Genomic DNA, 12078 nt, shown 5'->3' with positions numbered 1-12078 from the left:
GGGGTTGGGAACGCACTCAAAAGGACTCTTTGGCCACTGCCGGCTGAAACGTGTGCTTTATTTTATGAAGCCTGCTGCTTCAAATCAGGGGTCATAACGTGGAACGCGGTCCGGGAGACAGGTCGGCTCCTGTGACAACAAAACTTCCCTTCTCCCGAAGGAACATTACAACCCCAGCACGGGCCTGTCCAGTCCCAAACGCCCACGGGAAGTATGTCTCAAAGCTTTTTCCCTCCTTTTTGCTTATTTGCACATTTCCAGTTTTCTACAATGAACAGGTACCGCTTCAATAATGAAAAGATTTCTAAGACCCTGTAAGAGAAAACTAAAAAGGACAGAGAGAAGGCAAGGCATTTTCTGTGTGGCATGGCCTGCTGTGTTACAGGGTGACCATGGGTATTCTGTAAAAATTGTTCTGGTGAGGAAGTAAGTTGGGAAACAGTGAGTGAAAGTTAATTGGATTTCTCCCCTTTGAGACTTCTTAGAGCCTTTAGTAACGAGGAATGTTACGACTTTAAAGGGGTGCTGTAGCTGGCAATGTTATCAACCTTATTCAGTCGCTGAGCCTCTCTTGGGAGAAGCATCTCTGCCCACTGATTACCCATGGAAGACACTTTGAAAACCCTATTCCAAAGCTCTGGCTGTGTGTAAAACCAGGGCAATGCTTGAGTGTCATTAGGTCCCGTGCGAATGGGGTCTGCGCAATTGCCTGAAGTCTTGTTTAGTGGGGACGCTTGAGACCCTGTCAGCTCTCAGACCGGGAAATCTGCTGGGATCTCGCTGGTATATTAGGAAGTGGGGCTGGATCCATTATGGGTTTTTGTTGCTGGTGGTGGTGGTTTCTTTTGTTTTTTGTGTTTTGTTTTTTCGTTTCTTTGTTATTAATGAAGAGATCCGGGAAGTAGAAAGGCATTCCTGGACATTTGGTGAGTAGGATTACTGAGCTTTTGGTTCAGCAGAGACTACAGGCCTTGAATCAACAGAGGGCACACGAGCCCGGATTGGAGCATAAAATTTTCCTGCAAGTGGAACAGCCCAGAGGAGAATACAAGGCATAGTGGAGAGCAGGTGCAGCAGACAGGTCACTGGTGCCCTATGCACTCGGGCCGAGCAAGGTCTGGCCCTCCCTCTGCCCGAGGACCTCCTCTGGCCACTGGAGCCGGCCGTGGCCAGCAGGCCAGGGGTGCATAAGAACGGACGCGGCGCAGCCTGCGACCGGTGAGGGCCCCCACCCCCACCCCTGCTCCTCGGGCGGGCGGGCGGGGTGGCCAAGGTGCAGAGCCACGCTGGCTGCCAGCTCCCCCAGGTGGCTGAATGTCCAGCTGCCCAGAGCGGCCCCTGGTCTGACACCGCACCCGTTATTAGCTGCTTTCCCTTCCCTTCCCTGCCTCACTTTCCCGAGGAGAACGAGCCAAGCCCTGCAGGAGTTGCCTTCCTGGCAAGGCGATTCCTAAGAAAACCGGTTTTCCTTGGGTTTCCATAATTCTACCGACCGAGATTTGCCGCACTCCCGCCGCCTAAGAACAGTTCCGCCTTATTTCCGACAGGGGGCAGCATTTAGTTTTCCATCCGCGCGAGATCTATTCCTGGGCTTGCAAATGACTCCAGCCCCAAATAAAGAAAAACAAATTGAAATGAGGATTTTAATCACTGTGAAGGGGAATGAAAGGCTGTGTCAGCGTTTCCATGGTAAGCGCCGCCTTTCAGGGATTTATCATCCCAGCTGTAAAAATCCGCTTTATGCTGCTAGGATTTGGCAAGAGCTTCGGTCGCTTAAAATCTATATATTAAAGATTCTCCTTCGAATCAAGACGGAAGCGTGGCTCAGAATGGTGCTCTGCCCCTTGTGGCTGCGCTCCCTGCCAGCTCCGCTCGGCGCGGGCACCCGGGCACAGCCCCTGGACCTCTCCGGAAGCCGCTTTGCCTTCCGGAAATGGTTACGTGAAGGCGGCCTTGACCTCGTGGAGGCGAAGTGGCGATGTCTGTGGGGTCCCGGCTGTGGGGCCGCAGGGGGCTGTTCTCCGAGCACTGGCTCGCTTGCTTCCCTCCCACGCCCCGGGTCCCAGGGCCAGCGAGGGGAGGGACAGGGGTCCGCACGACCACACGGCACGCTGGGTTCCTCGGCTCCCGAGGCCGGGACCCCTGGTGACATCACAGTGGCAGAATGTCCAGTTGACTCGGCAACCTCAGGCTCGTTCTGATTTTAGCTTGCAGCCTGGGCTCCGGTGATGTGAGGAGAATCAGGCAGCGAGATTATGTTATCAGCCGAAGGAGGAGGCAGTTCGAGTAAAACAGGACCCAGTCTGAACCTTCGTCCCGTCGCACCAAAGCCACCTCTGCTTGGCCTCAAATAAGACCAAATTTACCGAAGCTTTGGTATGCCCTTTACTTGAAACAGGGTGGAGGGGCGGTGGGTGCTTCTCACAATGAAAGAGAACAGGTACGAGCAGAGCAGCGACTCCTGACGATCTGAAATGAATTCTTAGCATGTGCTGGCTGGTGCTTATCAGATTAAGTGTAATCTTCCCCCGCCCGGTACGGGGAGTGGTAGGTACTGTTATCTCCGGTTTTGAAATGAACCACCTGGGGCGCCCGGGTGGCTCAGTCAGTTAAGCGTCTGACTCTTGATCTTGGCTCAGGATATGATCTCACGGTTTGTAGATTCGAGCCCCACATAGGGCTCTGAGCTCATGGCATGGAGCCTGCTTGGGATTGTCTCTCTCTCTCTTTCCGCCTCCCCACCCCTCCCCAGCTTGCACACTCTCTCTAAATAAATAAACATTTTTGAAAAATGAACAAACTGACGTTCGGAGGTCGGGGAGCTCGCCCTCCTGGCGTCTCAGGGTGAGTAGATCCCAGAGCAGGCCCCGGGAGTCATGAGCTCTGGGTGTCGCACCGGGGAGAGGTGTGACTTCCCCTCCCCTGAACCAGTGCAGGAGCAAGACCCTGAGAGTCCCTGGCCCGTCTCCTCACCCTTCCCAGGGAGGCGAACAGCCTGGCAGGTGCTCGGTAGGCCCCAAGGCCCCTGGCACCGAGGCTCAGAGAGCTCAAGCAAAGCCCACATGCTCACTGGTAACCTAATCATAAGTGGCTGGGCTGGACCAGCCTTCAGGCCAGCTGGTCGAGCAAGCCTTTCTTCACGTTGACAACGCTGGCTCCACAAGAGGAGAGGCGGCTGCCTTAAGATGTCTTCCTTGTCTCCAGGGGGAGAGCCAGAATGGGAGCCTGGGTCCCCCGGGTGTCTCACTTCTGCAGGAGGCGGGGCCTTGTGATGGAATTCGCGCTGAGCAGGTGAGTCAGGGTCCTGCACTTTGTCCCCACGGTGACTCAGGGCCAGACCTGTGCCTGGGCAGGGCTGCTGCAGACTGTCCTGTGCCCCTTAGATAATCCGGGTTCAACCCTCATTGCTCAGTCTCGAAGGAAAGAGCTAACAAATAGCTCGGGGTGGGGTGGACAAGATCCATGGTTCTAAGTGCATTCTGAAGCAGAAAAACTCGTTCTTGTTATGATGAGAGTATTATCCGTGCCAACCCCCAGAAATGGGACCGTGCGAGCAGCTGTCCAGAGCGGTGGCATCCCTGACGCTGAGGCCACAGTACCCGGTTGTACTAAGATGTTTTGGGTAGGGTTCTACCAGTTCTGTGTTGCTCTAAGACAGTTTCCACTGTCACGTCGCTATGTTGGTTTACAAGGCGATTAATGGGATGGAACCTTCCAAAGAAGGCCCTACACTGGGTTGGGGGAGAGGAGAGAGGAATGGACAGGGACAATAACATGACCAAAAAGAGCAAAAATTGGGAATGGGGGGTGCCTGGTGGCTCGGTCGGTTACGTGTCCGACTTCGGCTCGGGTCATGATTTCGTAGTTTGTGGGTTCGAGCCCTGTGTTGGGCTCTGTGCTGACAGCTCGGAGCCTGGAGGCTGCTTCGGATTCTGTGTCTCCCTCTCTCTGCCCCTCCTCTTCTCGCACTATGTCTCTCTCTCTCAAAAATAAATAAACATTAAAAAAATTTTTAAAAAGAAAAGAAAAAAATTGGGAATGAAAGTAAGACTTTATTCCTGACCTTACAAAAACAAGAGTTTTTAAGGGACTACTATGAACAATAGAACGCCCACAAATTAGATACCCTAGATGAGATGAATGAGTTGATAGAAAGGCACAAACTATAAAATTGGACTCAAGGGGCGCCTGGGTGGCGCAGTTGGTTAAGCGTCCGGCTTCAGCCAGGTCACGATCTCGCGGTCCGGGAGTTCGAGCCCCGCGTCAGGCTCTGGGCTGATGGCTCGGAGCCTGGAGCCTGTTTCCGATTCTGTGTCTCCCTCTCTCTCTGCCCCTCGCCCGTTCATGCTATGTCTCCCTCTGTCCCAAAAATAAATAAATGTTGAAAAAAAAATTAAAAAAAAAAATTGGACTCAAGAAGAAATATACTTTCTGCACAGACTTATGCCCAACAGAGAGACTGAATTAGTCATTTAAGAACACCCCTCAAGGAAAAGCTCAGGCCTGTATGTCTTCACGGTGAATTATACAAATATTTAAAGAATAAATATCGATCCTTCACAAAGTCTTCCAGAAACCAGAAGAGGAAGGAACATTTCCGGACTCATTAAATGAGACCAGTATTTCTTTTTTCAACGTTTTTATTTATTTTTGGGACAGAGAGAGACAGAGCATGAACGGGGGAGGGGCAGAGAGAGAGGGAGACACAGAATCAGAAACAGGCTCCAGGCTCCGAGCCATCAGCCCAGAGCCTGACGCGGGGCTCGAACTCACGGACCGCGAGATCGTGACCTGGCTGAAGTCGGACGCTTAACCGACTGCGCCACCCAGGCGCCCCTAAATGAGACCAGTATTAACCTGATCCCGAAACGTTCTAAGATTGATTCAGTGCAGGTGGCGCCTGGGTGGCTCAGTTGGTTGAGCATCCGACTTCAGCTCAGGTCATGATCTCGCGTCTGTGAGTTCGAGCCCCACGTCGGCTCCGTGCTGACAGCTCAGAGCCTGGAGCCTGTTTCAGATTCTGTCTGCCCCTCCCCTGCTCTCGCTCTCTCAAAAATAAAATTAAAAACATTTAAAAAATTAAAAAAAAAAAAAGATTGATTCCGTGCCATACACATCAAAATCCTAGCTTGCTCTTGTGCAGAATTTCACAGGCTGATCCTAAAAATCCTCTGGAAATACAAGGAACCCAGAATAGCCAAAATAATTTTGAATTGGAAAAAGAAGCTGAAGGAGTCACGTATCCATCCTCATTTCAAAACTTACTATAAAGCTACAGTCATCAAGCCAGTAAGAATTCAGCATAAGAACAATTAGATCAATAAAATGGAATCAACAGTCTAGAGATAAGCCCTTTCCCTTCTGCTCAATTGATTTTCAACAAGGGTCTGTTGACAACTCAGTGGGCAGGAACAGTCTTTTCAACAAATGGTGCCAGGACAGCCGAGGGCCGCATGCGAAATAAAGAATGTGGGCCCGTACCTCACATCTTACATAAAGATTAACTCAGAATGAATGATAGACCTACATGTAACAGCTGAAACTATACAACTCTTAGAAGAAAACATAGGAGTAGATCTTTGTGACTTTGGGTTAAGCAATAGTTTCTTACCCACGACACAAAAAGCACAGTTTATGAAAGTGAAGCTAGGTCAGCTGGGGCTCCATCAAGTTCAAAACTTGTTTTGTTCCAAATGGTACTACTATGAAATGAGAAGACGACCCACAGAATAGGAAAACCAATTTGCCGGTCGTCTATCTGATGAGGGACTCGTATCCCGAATGTGTAAGAACTCTCACAACTTACTAATAAAAAGACAAATAACCCACTTTGGAGGTGAACAAAGATCAGAGCAGACATTTTTCCAAAAGGAGACAAATGGCTAGGAAGCACACAAAAACACGTGCAACACCTCGGTTTTCACTAGCCGTTGGAGAAACGTGAATCGAAACCATAATGACATCACTTCACGGGCACTAGGATGGCTAGAATCAAGAGCAGAGACGGTAAGTGTGGGGGAAGACGGAGAGAAGTCGGAACCCTCATCCCCCGCCGATGGGGTGGCCGCTCTGGAAAACAGCTGGCAGTTCCTAAAACGTTAAACGTGTTATTTCCATATGACCAGCCAATCTACCTCCCAGTATTGAAGACGTATGTTTACACAAAAACGTGTGCACAACTGTTCATATCAGCATTATTTATAGTACTCAAAATTGAAAAAAACCCAAGTGTCCGGCAACTGATGACTGGGTGAAAGACTGGAGTATCCACACAATGGAATATTATTTGCCAATAAAAAGGAATGAAGTACTTATTCATGTTACCACAGGGATGAACCTTGAAAACTTCATGCAATGCAGAAGAAGCCAGACGCAAAAGGCCATATATTGTATGGTTCGGTTTATAGGAAGTGTCCAGAATAGGAAAACCCACAGAGACAGAAAGTAGATGAGTGGTCGCCAGAACTGGGAGAGGAGGAAGGGTGGGGAGTGACTACTAACGGGCTTCTCTCTGGGGGGATGAAAATGTCCTCAAATCAGATACTGGTGATGGTTGCACAACTCAGAATACACACTGAGTTGTACATTTTAAGTAGGTGAGGTTTATGGTATGTGAGTGTCAATAAAGCTGTTAAAAATTATAAGGGATTAGTTTAAAATAATATGATAAAAGAACGCAGTGGATTACTTTGCAGCTACTTAAATTAATGCAATTTGTATACATGGATATGGAAAGTTATGCACAATATAGTGAAGGGGGGGTGGAAAGCAGGTTATAATTCATTACAACATGATCTCAGGTTTATAGAAACAGAACACGTGTGTGTGTGTGTGTCTGCATGTGTGTGTGCACATGTAAAATAAAATCTGGAAGGATATACAGTGAAGCCTTATTCTGCAAGACTAGCGGACATTTGAATTTTAACTTGATAAACTAGCAGGTAAACAAGACTAGCGGACTAATGAATTTTAACTTGATAAACGAGTGATGTCTTGCAGTATGAGTCGTATGTGACGCTGAAGCTCACATGATCACAACCGAGCCAATTTGCTTTGATATACGAGTGGTTTGGATGACAAGGATGTTTCCGGAACGAATTATGCTCGCAAACCAAGGTTTTACTGTCTATGAGAAGAGTGTTTTCACTGAGTACCACATGATAAACTATTCTTCTTCAAATTTTTATTTGATCTTTGAAAAAGTAATAAAATCCCATGGCATAAAAGTCAAAAGCTCTACAAGACTCTCTAGTGAAAAGTCTTCTCCAAACCACCCCGTTTTCCCTCCGGGTGGCAGCTAATATTACCAGGCGCCTGAGTGTCCTTTGGGAGAATTTGACACACGCAAGGCCTGCTCTGTATGCCCCTTAGCACCTTCCTGTATTGCTTCGCTGTGAATCTTGTCCATACTGAGTTACGGAGTAACTCCCATTATAACGGGAGTCCTCCCTCTTCTTTTTACGGTTGAGTAGAATCTCCGTTCTGCAGATGAGGCGTTGAAAGAAAATTTTTTTTCCATTGAGAGATTATAGTCACGCATTTCCTGTTTCTGAACTTAGCAGGTATTTGACTTGGAGTCAGAAAGAGATTAGGCTCTCTCTCCGAAAGAAGTACTTGTACTGAGGATTCAGATCTGAGAGGAGTGAGTCCCCGGGGGGTTGCGTGAGGAGCCCGAGAACCCTAGCCCTGAAAACAAAAGAAGAGGAGAGAGAGGGTGTCCTCTGCATTTGGGGAGAGGCCCGGGAGAGATTCTGGGACTGAGCAGGGAGTCCCCAAAGCATTTAAGAGTCACTCCTGCCTTTTTCTACCCAATCTCCCCTGATGCGAGGAGAATTTGAGATTTGCTGGGGGCAGGGGACCAGCATTCGTGTCCCCAGGGCCGCTGCTGCCTAGGCAGCTCTGTAATCCTTCCCTGCCCTCCAGCCGAGCCCTAACTAGGACTTTCTGTCCTTGAGCGCACGCTGCGGTGCTTGAGAACCCTCTGGGAACTTTACATTCTACTCTTTCCAGAGCTTCTAAGGTTGTTTAACCTCTACCGTGCAGACACGTGGGAAGCTGCCTGGCTTTGATTCCAGCCTCTGCCTTCCTCACTGTGTGACCTTGACTGAATTACCCAGCCTTTCTGAGTGTCTCCTATCTCACGGCAAGATGTCAAGGGGAAGACTTAGCCACCACCCAGCCCCTCTCCAGCTTGGTGGCCACAGGCCTGCTGTGAATGGGGCGGGAAAGAGGAAGAAAGGAAGAGATTCTCATAGCGACTCCTCTTACTGTGCAAAGGCCCGCTCCTGGTCAAGTTCATGCCCAGCACTTTGGTTTTTTATCTGTTTGCTTACCGCTTCCTGGGTCAAAACAAAAATAAAATGCTGCGGGTCTTGTGGTTGCTCTACAACATTTCTGTCATTTCTTCAGGTGAGCTCTCCCCTTCCTGCCCCTCCCATCCCACCCCTCACTTTGCCTCAGCTGGAGTCTGTCTCAGGGAACTTTCATGGCGCCGGTCCCTGGTTCGCCGCTTCACCCTGCCCGCCCGGGTTCTACAAGCACAGACTTCTCGCTCTCTTTGTCACTGAGCTGGCTTATTTGTGAATATTCTTACCCCTCATGCTTCCTGACGCCTACCCCCCCAGGGCTCTGCACCCCTGGGCCAGTGACTTCTGAGGCTCTAGCAAGAGCTGTCTCCAGCCCTTCCTGTAGGCTGGGCATAAACTCCGGTTCCTGCCTTCCTGGGCCTGGACCCGCATGTGGCCGTGGTGAGGGCTCAGCCTGCCCCACTGGAGTAGCTTTGCTAGCCATTTCTGATTAGGAAGTTGCCGAATAGGGAGAGGAGTCGTAAGACCCAATATCCCAGCTGAGGAAGAAATTGGAAGTTTCTGGAAGTTGGCCCAGAATAAAGACCAGGTATTTTCTTCCACAGGAGTGCGCGCTTGACTTGACCAAGCTCAGAAGGAGGAATTGTCTTGTAGAAGCTCAGTCTGGACCTGGGGACAAGGCTTCTGGACCCATCATTCCGATGAAAACAATCCAAGTATACACAGGGATTTTCACCGGCGCATCGCTAAGAGCTTTGCAAGTAACAGCGAATCTTCACAGAAGCCTTCACAGACTGGCAGGCAGGTAGGAAGGAGGCTTCTCTCTTTGAAGTTGGAGGTACCAAGCCAAGAAGCGATTTATCTCAGAGCTTGAAATGCCAATGACCAAGAAAGGGAACGCTTTTCTGAGCACCTGGTTGAATGCACAATTATTTAATGCTGACAAATTACGTATTTGAAACAATGCTGACTAAAAGCATTCATCAAGCACCTTTTATAGGCTGGGCCCTGGGGAAGATAGTTTACATAGTTTGTCCTCATAAGATGCTTAAATATTGGTACCATTACTGGGCCCATTTTACTAATGAGGAAACTGAGGTCCAGAGAGTTTCCCCAACTCACTTAGGTTACGCAACCGACAAGTCAGGGAACCGGGCTCAGAACCCAGCTCCCCCTCTGCCAGAGCCAGTTCCTTCCTCAGTCTAGCAAGATAGTTTTAAATACATATCAACAACCTCAAGAACGTCCCTGCTCTTTGCTCCAACAATCCCACGTCCGGTAACCTGGTCTCTCGAAATAATTCTGAATGTGGAATAAGTGTCTTACGGTTTGACGCGGCTAAGGACACACTGCTGTGTACCCCTCTTCTTCCCCAAATCCCAGTGAAAAGATAGAAAAAATACAGAAATAAGAGTAGAGTCTGAGCGGTTGTGGACAGTCAGGAGGAGTGGGAGCAACGTCCAGAAGATTGAGGGATTTCTAAGCAATAGAAGGTCAGCGACGAGATGAATAGGAAACCGCGATGCTGGAGAGCTGAAGGCACAGCCGTCACAGGTGAACCCTCCCCACAGAGTTCCAGAACAGAGGCAACAGACGCTGGGTGCACGTGTGAGCAGACAATGCACCGGAGGGCGGTTCCTTCCTGCTGTCCACTCGTGGCTCTCCTGCGCGCACTCAGTCACCTGAGGCTGGCCCCTGTATCCCAAACTGCATTCCTGGCCAGGCAAATGGGATTCTCGTGGGGGAAAGGAGGTGTTCCCCAGCCGCCACGCAGATGGTCTGCCCAGATGTTCCTCTACAAGCGTCAACAGACAATCGAGAATCGCCAGATGTTTCCGAAAAGCCAGAGCCTGAGAGAAGCATAAAACATAGAACTGACTCCAAGAAAACAGAACTAATACCCGAAACAGAAGAAAACTTTAATTCAAATGAATATCCTTGAGAGAGGTAAGTGAATACCATATCCATTTAAACATATATAATGGGGCACCTGGGGGGCTCAGTTAGCCCTCTCTCCCCCTCTCTCTGTCTCTGCCCCTCTTGTGCACTCACTCTCTCTCCCAAAATAAATACGCTTAAAAAAATAAAAACAAAAAATATAATAAAGCCTCTCTGAAAAAAGATACTGAGTTCCTGGAAATTAAGCCATGATTGCCAAAATTTAAAAAACTCAATAAATGAGCTAAATAGACCAAATTAGTATGCTGAAAGATCATGCTAAGGGATTTTCCAAAAATGTGTCAGAAAAAAATGAAAAAGTGCCATCATTTACTAAGCTACATGGTATAAAGTACAGAATCAAATACTGATATATCTTTCTTTTTGTAAGAATTTTTAAATGTTTATTTTTGAGAGAGAGAGAAAGAGAGAAACAGAGTGTGAGAGGAGGAGGGGCAGAGAGAGAGGGAGACACAGAATCCAAAGCAGGCTCCAGGCTCTGAGCTGTCAGCACACAGCCCGACTCAGGGCTCGAACCCATGAACTGGGAGATCAGGACTTGAGCTGAAGTTGGACGCTTAAGCGACTGAGCCACCCAGATGCCCCAACACTGACATATCTTTGTTATGGGAGTTCCAGAGGAGAGAACACAGAGAATGGATAGAAGGAAAAGAAAAAAAAAGATATAGTAGAAGAAAATGTCCTAGTGCTAAAGAAACACTTCAGGTAGAAAAGGACCCAGAGAGAGCTGAGCAAGAATACAAAGCAAGTCTCTAAAACAATTTTCAGAGGGTGCCTGGGTGGCTCAGTTGGTTAGGCTTCCTACTCTTGATCTCAGCTCAGGTCTTGCTCTCATGGTCTTGAATTCAAGCTCCGTACTGGGCTCTGCGATGGGCATGAAGCCTACTTAACAAACAAAAACCTCAATTTTCGAAAAGGCAATGTATCTCATAGAAAAATGGGTAAAGAGCATAGATAATTGACAGAAGACAATATGACCATGGCCAGTAAATAAATGAAAAGAGTTCAATCTTACATGTCATCAGGGAAATACAAGCTATACTTTATGCCAGTCAAACAGGCATAAATGAAATGCACGACACTATGATGAATCAGTAATTTCACAGATGTTATTCGTTGTAGCCTTCCAGAGAGCATCTTGGGAGCAGCTATGAAAATCTTAAATATAATGCAACACTTGCATGCGTAGGAATCCATTCTGCAGAAATTTTCACCCAGGTCCGCAAAGACATATGGACAAGGCATTGAGCCATCGTTCATTGGGCCATTCCAATAATCGTGACTATTGGAAATCATGTAAGTGTTTGTTAACAGAAGAATAAGTTATGATGTGTGGGTGTGCACATTATGCACAAATGCACCCACTAGGGAGTTCTGTGTAATTATCTGAAAGGATGAGGAAGGTGTGCTCTGATATAAGACAACTTCCAAGTGAAAAAAACCATCAGTGTGGAAGTACGGGGCTACTTTCATTCTTGTTACCAATGTTTCTTCAGTTCAGAGAAGCATTCATTGAATATTTGTTTGATTATTTCCTTGCCTCCTTGGAGAATCTTACCAGATGAATGTTCAGACTTTGAGAACCGTGTCTCTTAATTTTGCCCTCACATCTTCCACATCTTTGTCCATTTGTGTGCCCATTTCGATAGAAACCTTAACCAGATTTTACAAGTAGTAACTTGTTCATCGCTTGTTCCATTCTCATCTATTGAGTTTAAAATTTTGGGGGGCACCTGGGTGGCTCAGTCGATTGAGCATCCAACTTCAGCTCTCACGGTTCGTGAGTTCAAGCCCCAAGTCGGGCTGTGTGCTG

This window comes from Puma concolor, chromosome C2 (genome assembly GCF_028749965.1).
Source record: "Puma concolor isolate L17-30 chromosome C2, mPumCon1.1.hap2, whole genome shotgun sequence".
NCBI classification, from domain to species: domain Eukaryota; kingdom Metazoa; phylum Chordata; class Mammalia; order Carnivora; family Felidae; genus Puma; species Puma concolor.
The sequence above is the reverse complement of the archived record's forward strand: the minus strand, read 5'-3'. Positions refer to the sequence as shown.